The sequence below is a fragment of the Mus pahari genome, chromosome 1 (genome assembly GCF_900095145.1).
Source record: "Mus pahari chromosome 1, PAHARI_EIJ_v1.1, whole genome shotgun sequence".
Taxonomy (NCBI): Eukaryota; Metazoa; Chordata; class Mammalia; order Rodentia; family Muridae; genus Mus; species Mus pahari.
In genome coordinates this window covers 23,883,375-23,893,130 of record NC_034590.1, presented here as the reverse complement: position 1 = coordinate 23,893,130, position 9,756 = coordinate 23,883,375, and positions in this window count along the sequence as shown.

The following is a 9,756-nucleotide window of genomic DNA, read 5'->3' as shown; positions in this document are numbered from 1 at the left end:
AAAAAAAGGCCATAGGAAACAGATTTTCAGCAGAGCTTGGATGGGAGCAGATGGGAAAAGTCCCAGATGAATGGGGTTTGAGGCTAAATGGCTATGGTACACACAAGTACTCAGCAGGTGTTCCATGTTGGCTCACTATGAAGTTCTCAGTGATTTGCAAAACTTTCCTTGAAAAGAAATGAGAATGTATAAGCAAAGAGCCTTGCACTATTATATTGCTGTGTAACAAAGGGTGTGGAGGCCTGAGCATTTTTGGCTTTACACTATGATCTGTGAGTTGAGTATCTCTAGGTGTTAACTGAGAGTGTGGCAAGACATGGAAACTGCACAATCAACAAAAACACGAGAGCTACATCTAATATGAAGGAAGAAAGGCATTTCAACAAATGCTCTTGGAAATGCCAGAGTGTGCAGAGCAGTCTGAGAGAACAGTAGGACACACCAAGATAAATGTGTTCTAAAATTCTAATATTCCCAAGAATAGGAAATAGTCATAGGCTTTGCCTGTTTATTGTTCAGGGACAGTTGAGAATGTAGGCAGTCGAATGAGCGTGGTGCTGGCCTCTCCTTTTAGGCCCCTTGCTGATCCTCAGAACCTCAGAAATACTCATCAGAAAAATGATTCAACTGGGGTCAAAAGAATTAAATGCTGTCAGCACAACAAAGCAAACAGAACTCAAAGTCAGCAGCCGACTATCCCATAGACAAGGAATGAGATTGAGAAGAGATTTTTCAAAGGCACAGATGAAGCACAACAAAACTAGTCCATGCATCCAGTGGGTGGGTACAGTTCTGAAAAGAAGAAGCACAGATGGTCAGGGAATATTTATAAAGGCGTCTCATGTCAGGGGAGAGCAAAGTAAATTTCTTTGAGATTGCATCTCGCCCCAGAATTGCCATGGCCAATAAAACAATGGGTACCAATGCTGTCGAGGATCTTGGACAAAAGGAACCCTTAGCGTTGCTGATGGAAGTGTTCACTGCTGCAGCCACTGTGGAAATCAGTATGAAAGTTCCTCAAAAAAAAATAAAATAAAATAAAAAAGCAAACCACAAAATAGACCTACCCACTGCCTCTTCCCAGCTCCGTTGCTCCTGGGAATGTACTCAAAGGATTCGACGTCTTACCTTCAAGACACCTGCACTACCATGTGTATTCTGGTCACAGCAGCTTAGAAATGGGGACAGTCTACATGTACATCCACAGATAAACGGAGAAGAAGTATGTATCATATATCCACAGTGGAACTTTATGTAGTCATAGGAAAACGACAACATGATATTTTCGGGGAAGTGGTTGGAAAACAAGGTGAGGTGAAATAAGTGAAACACATGATTTCTTTCGTGTGTGGATTCTAGATTTTAACATGCACATAAACACACCCAAATAATGCTTGTGTTCTCTCTCTGTGTGCTTGCGTGTTGATGTGTCACTGTGTCATATGAAGGGATAAAAATGACTGTGGGAGGGAGAAAGAAGTCTTCAGGAGAGGGGAGAATGTAAAAGAATAAAGAATGATGTGAGAGCATAAAGGACTGACTGAGAGGGCAAGGGAGGGAGAGACTGGCAGCAGGTCACAAGAGGTAAATTGAGGAAGGAGAAGGAAGCAAGAAGACCAGCTGCAAGGACACAGCATCTCTGAGAATGGCAGAATAAGCCCCACTACTTTATATGATAACTTAATAAAAAAGAATTAAAAACAAGAAATCTAGAGAGGTGGCTCAGTACTGCTCTTGCAGAGGACCTGAGTTTGGATCCTAGAACCCGCATCGGACAGCTCACACCTGCTTGTAACACCAGATTCTGGGGATACAACATCCTTCTCTGGTCTCTTATATCACTGCACACACATGCCCCACATATCTAGTGACTAAATAAATCTTTACAAAGAGTTGAAGAATAAGAACGTTATGTTGAGCAGAGTATCAGTTGATGCTCTTGGTGGCTGCTGATATGCTGTAGGACCAGCCTCTTCCCTGGGCCAGCCCTGGGAATTTGAATAACACAAAGTCACAAGGATGTGATATGAGGGACAAAACAGCATCAGCTGGAGAGTGTTATGATTCCATGGAAACTAAAGTCTGCAAGAGTACATGACAAAGCTTAAAGCCTATGGATGCTTATGTGCACACAGAAGAGAAGATGCAAAATAAATAATGCTTTGAAAGTTATAATATGGGATGGATCCCCAGGTGGTGCAGTTTCTGGATGGCCTTTCCTTCATTCTCTGCTCCATACTTTGTCTCTGTATTTCCTCCCTTGGGTATTTGTTCCCCCTTCTAAGAAGGATCGAAGTATCCACACTGGTCTTCCTTCTTCTTGAGTTTCATCTGGTCTGTGAATTGTATCTTGGGTATTCTGAACTTCTGGGCTAATATCCACATATCAGTGAGCACATACCATGTGTGTTCTTTTGTGATTGGGTTACCTCACTCAGGATGATATTTTCTAGTTCTATCCATTTGCCCAAGGATTTCATGAATTCATTGTTTTAATAGCTGAGTAGTACTCCATTATGTAAATGTACCACATTTCAAACCCTGACACTATTTTGGATGCCAGCAAGTGCTTGCTGACAGGAGCCTGATATAGCCATCTCCTGAAGAGGCTCTGCCAGAGACTGACAAATAGATAGGTGGATGCTCTCAGTCAACCAATGGACTGAGCACAAGGTCCCCAATGGAGGAGCTAGAGAAAGGACTGAAGGAAGTGAAGGGGTTTGCAGTCCTATAGGAGGAACAACAATATGAACCAACCAGTACCTCCAGAGCTCTCATGGACTAAACTACTAACCAGAGTGGAGCAACCCATGGCTCCAGCTGCATATGTAGCAGAGGAGGCCTTGTTGGACAACAATGGGAGGAGAGGCTCTTGGTCCTGTGAAGGCTCGATGCCCCAGTGTAGTGTAGTGCCAGGATGGGGAAGCGGGTGTGGGTAGGTGGGTGAGGGAACACTCTCATAGAAGCAGGGGGAGGGAGAAGGGAATAGGGCGTTTAAGAGGGGGACTAGGAAAGGGTATAACATTTGAAACGTACATAAAGAAAATGTCTAATTAAAAAAAAGAAAGACTATAATAATATTTTTTTCTATGATAGGGGAAGGAAAAAATGACCATGGGTTTCCCTTTAATACAAGATAGGGTGTTCTGAGTAGTTTTGTGATTGATGAGCCAGTTACTCAACACTGTTGGGGTATATTTCAGGAGTAGATTCTCTATTAGTTGCTTTGAATCCATAGAGGAGACTTGGGGATGGTATGAACGAGGTCTGTTTGCTAGAAGGGTATAGGGTGTGGTGGGGTGAGACCAGAACGTGTGTAGGAGGATAGAAATGTGGACATAGGGTAGTTACTTCTCTGCCGCTGAAACTTGATTATCTCTCTCAGAAAACCAATACAGACAAGTTCGTGTTGGCCAATACTGCCAAGTTGACAGTATTTAGAATTACCAAGGACACAACCTCTGGGCACACCTGTAAGGGATTAGCTAGTATAGGTTAGCTGAGGTGAGAACAGGCATCTTGGCTGTGGACAACTGGGTCTCCGGGCTGGCATCCTGGACTAATAAGAAGGAGGAAGTGAATTTAGCCTTAGCACAGATACAATGTTACTAGCAGCACACTACACCTACTACTGGAGTTCCCCAGAACAACAGTCTTCCAAACCAGAAACTGAAAGAAATGTGTTCTCCTTTAACTTACTTTGGTCATTTATTTTTGTGGGATCCATGAAGAAAGCACCTCATTCAAGGATATTTTATTATAGCTTTCTATCTATGGATATTCACTATTTTATTTCTCTCATCTTGCAAGGTTTGTTTGTTGGAGCTGGCTGGCAATCTTACAGGAATGAATACAAGGCTGATAAAGCATATTTGTTAACATAATCTCATTTTCTACATTGCATTTAAAATGCTTAAGATAATGCTACGTTTTGTACTACAGAGGTAGCACAACTACTAGTTGTAGTGAGAAAAACAAAAATAATATTGTGGAGTATAATCATTGTCTTAGTCAGGGTTTGTATTCCTGCACAAAACATCATGACCAAGATGCAAGTTGGGGAGGAAAGGGTTTATTCAGCTTAGACCCCCCCCCCCCCCCATTGCTTTTCATCACCAAAGGAAGTCAGGACAGGAAATCACACAGGGCAGGAGCTGATACAGAGGTCATGGAAGGGTGTGGTAACTGGATTACTTCATCTGGCTTGCTCAGCTTGCTTTCTTATAGAACCCAGGCCTACCAGCCCAGGCATGGCACTACTTACAATGGGCACTACCACCCCCCCCATCACTAATTGAGAAAATGTGTTATAGCTGGATCTCATGGAGGCATTTCCTCAAGGGAGGCTCCTTTCTCTGTGATAACTCCAGCTTGTGTCAAGATGACATACAAAACCAGTCAGTAAAATCATCAGTACTGACTTTGATTGAGAGTAGGATCAACCTGGTGAGAGAGGGGATTATCATGAGTGTGTTCATTTCGCGGGACGCTGTAGGGTAGTCAAAATGCAAAGACTAAAGTCCTAGTTATAACAAACAAGCAGAGTCTCACCTGGTGTGTTGTCTGTGGTTGGAATGTGAATACTCCTGGACATATACCTGTTTGTGCTTTGGATGCTCAGCTGGTGGCAATTATTTTGGGAAGACTGTGAAACCATTAGGAGGTGGAGCCTTATTAGAGGAAGTGGGCCCTTAGGGGCAGGCCTTCTAGCATTATAGCCTAGCCCCATTTCCGGTTTGTGTTCTGTTTCCTGACCAAAGAGCTGAGTGACCACTCATCATACTTCTGCAATGCCTTCACTGCTGTGGTGGACAGTATACACTCTGTCTTAGTCAGGGTTTCTATTCCTGCACAAACGTCATGACCAAGAAGCAAGTTGGGGAGGAAAGGGTTTATTCGGCTTACATTTTCATACTGCTGTTAATCACCAAAGGATGCAGGACTGGAACTCAAGCAGGTCAGAAAGCAGGAGCTGATGCAGAGGCCATGGAGGGATGTTCTTTACTGGCTTGCCTCCCCTGGCTTGCTCAGTCCACTCTCTTATAGAACCCAAGACTACCAGCCCAGAGATGGCACCACCCACAAGGGAACCTCCCCCCTTGATCACTAATTGAGAAAATGCCTTACAGCTGGATCTCATGGAGGCATTTCCCCAACTGAAGCTCCTTTCTCTGTGATAACTCCAGCTGTGTCAAGTTGACACAAAACTATCCAGTACACACTCCAACTGGAACATAAAGTAAATGCACCCTCCTTTGACTTGCTATTTGTCAGACATTTTAATCACAGCAAAGAGAAGAGTAACTACCACACCATATACAAATTATATATAAGTACATTTTACAAACATTGACACCATTAGCTAAAACTGGTTGTCATGGAAGGAAAAATTAAAATGATAGTGGTTTATGTTACTCAGTGTTTCGATGTTTAATTTTTTTCATTTTTAATTGAGTCATAATTCTGGTTGAGTCACTTGTGAATTCTGAAACCTTAGTAAGTTGTCTTTTCCAACCCTGAGCTTAATAATTAAAGAATGAAAAAGAACAATGGCCTTTCTCTCGTGCAGTTGTTCAGTGCAGTAGGAGGAGGCACACAGCTTATGACTCTTAGCACAGTGGCTGCTTGGACAAAGTTACTGTTGAAGAAGTTACAATGTCAAACCATAAATAATTGAGGATGGCAGTCTTCAAGTAAACTAACTAGGCTAAGAATGAATTACACGTCCCTAATTCATTCTTTAAAACTTATAACTGGTGAATGCACCTAAGAAGGATTTAAGCATTATTTCTTCATATCATACCGGGTGTTACAAGTATTGAAATTGGTTTTGGGTGTTACAAATATTGGGACTGGAAAATACAGGGGGAGCATCTCTGTCCTCACAAAACCCAGAGTCTTTCTGATTTTGGGGTACAGTAAAATAAATCCCAAGTACATACAATATCATTGACCATGCAGTACCATAAGCGATATATTTGGGTGAAAGGGGTTTCTTCTATTCCACCATACCATATGACTTAGTGGTTAGCAGGCCACAGAGTGGAGAAGAACATGGTAGGATTGAAAACAGACATCTGGGATCCTGACCTATTTCAAAGGGGCTGGGAGCCTCTTTAACAAGATTTAATACCATGTGAATGAAAAAGCATCGAGATAATTTAAGATCTTTATAACACTCTTTAAAATTCTGTTAAAGCAAAGTGTTATCACTATCAGGAGAGAAGAGGGGGAAATGAGCTTAATCAATACATAGGAACAAAGAATAATGAATTAGAGGCGGTGAGCTCCATGGGCTTGAGAAGCAGCAGAAATTATAAAGCTCTAGGCAGCTGCCACATGGAAAGGGGAGGGCAAAGATTTACATGTAAAGATTCTGTAAAAAATCTATCAGGCTAAGTAATTAAAACTACAAATTTTAATGGGAATGAACTGGATTTGGTTGTTGAATAAAAAGAGAGAGGTAAGAAATAGCTTTCCTCTTTTCCCTTCCTATCAATGACAGGATGAATGAGGAAGCCTTGCCTGTTAATCACGTCAAGTTTTCCAGCTCTTCATTGAATCCATAATGTCAGAGCCCAGGGGTTTTAAGATCTACCACCTAATGCTGGCATTTGATATATGAAGACACTAAGAATGGACTCTGTGTGTGTGTGTGTGTGTGTGTGTGTGTGTGTGTGTGTGTGTGTGTGTTCAATATGTGCCATGACCAAGGTCACCTGAATGTCCAATTCAGGATTAGGTACTACCATTATTATTATTTTTTATCAACTGTGAACATTTTGAACACATATTATCTGTTGTTGAGGGTCGGGTCCATGCTGTTCAGGAATGAACTGGAGAGCTCTTCATGTCAAGGTCATTTGGAACCAGGTAACTAGGCAAAACCACCTTGAGCAAGAAGTCATGACTGAAATTGTTGCCTAGTGCTCCTCACAGATGGAGTGAATGAGAAACACTCATGTAGGAATGATCATCAAAGCAAAGCTAATGTGAGGGGTGTTTCCCTGCGTCCCTGGCTGCCCTCCGATCCTCTCTGGTTCCCATAAGGACATTGTTGTGCTCCTTTACATAATGACTATTTAACAAAGTAATTACCTTCTCTGTTTTGGCATAAAAGAGAAATAATTATTTTTATAAAGGCACTAATGAGATTTAATAGAGTAACAAAAGGCCTGTTTCATAAATACCAGTGGAACTGTTAGATGCCCAATAAAAAGAGAACTTTGAAAGTTGCCAATCAATATTCAGGAAAAGGAGGAGAGCAGTAAATGTATTGAAAAATATGTCACATTTTTAAACATTAAAGCAACATTTTAAGGAGTGCTTAGTCCTTGATTACATTTATTAATCATTAAATATAACACAGATATATTTTTATGCAATTGATTTCTTGGTTATAGCTGTCCATAATACTGGGTAATTCACAGTTTTCTGGAAAGGAAAATTTATAGTGCAGTTTTATCTGGGAATTTTCTTAAAGCTATCTACAGCCTTCCAGCTAATCTGCAAATGGCAGCCTCCTTAATTGACCCTGTCAATCACATTTTCAGAGGAATTGCCTACCCTGTGTGGGAAGGTGCTCTGAATGCTCCAAGGACTCATTCTACATGACCTGTGTTTTCAGGAGTGATTTTCTCTTGTGTGCCAATGTTTCAGTCCAGATGTTTGCACTGTGGTTTTGCCCCGGTTTCATTTGTGATTCTCCCTGTGTACTTTCAGGAGATGAAACCCCCCAGACTACTGTCGCTACTGCTATTTTTCACATGATTTCATTGAAATTAAGTATTAACCACGGCCGCTTATCTTAGCTTCATCCCAATTTGGTGCAGAGTATAAATATACCCAACTTAAAATAAGGGAATCATTGAAAAATGACTCCACATTTTTACTGAAGTCAAGTCATTCCCTAGAACAATCACCCAGACTTCCAATTTCCTCTGTGTACCATGAAGTTCTTAACGATGTGCTCACTCGGTTAACCCTCTTGGCCCCATGCTTTCATTTTGTGTGTTTTGTGCTTCATTTGTTGGATATTTTCATCAAAATGCTCAAATCGGTTCTGAAAAAGACAATTTTTAAAAGACTTTCATAGCTACTTAGGGTCCTTCAGACCTGCTTCAGTGATTGCTGCATTGACTGCACACCTGGTGGCTTTAAAGAAATACTCCTAGGATTATCGTCTTCTTTCTTTCTGTTTCTAAAATGTATAGCTGAAACATTCCACATGCCTTTTTCTCTTTATATCTGTGATTATGAGCTTATACACACAGATGTGAACAAATTTGTAAACCTTTTCCTTTTATTGTGGCATTAGGAATCGAACCCAGATCCTTGTACAGGCTGGTACAGATTTCAGGCAGTCTCCTTGAGCTGTCATGTAAAGAAAGACCTTGAGCTAACCTCAGCTTTCCAAAAAGCTGCCATATACCAACAGATCAAGATTGTAAATCTTGCCAATTAAATCATTAGGTGAATCAACAGAAAAAAACTCAACAATCGATGCATGATAAAGAGAATATATGAGGGAATAGTGCAGAGGGGAAAAATGAAAAATTCTAGAAAACCTTTGCTGTGTTTATTCAGAAGCTAAAGAAAAGCTAGCTCAGGCAACAGTCTGACCGGCTCATAGGGACATTTGCATGCTGGGGTGAGGTCCTGTCGCCTGCCCATGTGTGTACAGGTCTTGCCAGCTGCTTTACTTGGTTGGCCTATCCCAGGGCACCCTGAAGCTCATCAAAATGTTTATTCCTGCTTATATTTATGAAAGGGGAGATGGCTTTCCCTCCATAATTAATGATCATCTAAACCCAGAGTGTAGATTTTTTAAAGGGTGTCCAGATGTTGTTTAACAATCTTGTCACTCAGTCTTGGGAGTCTGAATCCTACCTACTGGGTATTTGCTCTGAAAGTTTATAGTTTCATTAATTTTCTTTATGTGGTTGTAGACAAGACCCAGTTCTTGACGCCAGATAGTTTTTATAATCACATTTTCTTCTGGGATTATACATGTGAAGGCAAAACTGAGTTGAAGTTATTTGGGCATAGAGAGTTTTTTTTTTTTTTTTAAATTCCTCTATTAAAGCAACATATTCATCCTAAAACATATTCACAATGTATCAATTAAAATTAGAAATTTTGAATCATGTTTATTTTTCTCATGGAATATTAGGCCTTTGAGGATGAAAAATGTATAAATTTTATATGTATAGGAAAGTGATAATTTTAAGGGGGTACAATGAAAAATTAAACTAATATGGTCAAATAAAGAGAAGTTACAGTTAAGGTCAGGAAAATCACAGTGAACCCTAAATCCAAAGATGAAAAAAAGAATAAAACAAAATAAAATGAAGTATTAGAAACTTAACAACAGGGTAATGGCAAGATCTGTTAGAAAACCATGAATAAAGTAATTATCATTATTACTATGTATTATTATTATTATTATTATTATTATTATTATTATTATTATTATGTCTTTTATAGTGCTTTTCTATGTCAATTGATTTCTAAAACATTGTATTTTGGGATTATTATTGATAATTTCATACATCGTTATGATAATATTTTGGTCACTTTCCCCATTTCCTCTTCACATTCTTGCAGACTTCTTCCACCTATACATGCTCATCCCTTCTTTGTGTTCTCTTCCTTTCTTCCTTCCTTCCTTTCTTCCTTCCTTCCTTCCTTCCTTCCTTCCTTCCTTCCTTCCTTCCTTCCTTCCTTCTTTCCTTCCTTCCTTCCTTCCTCCCTGCC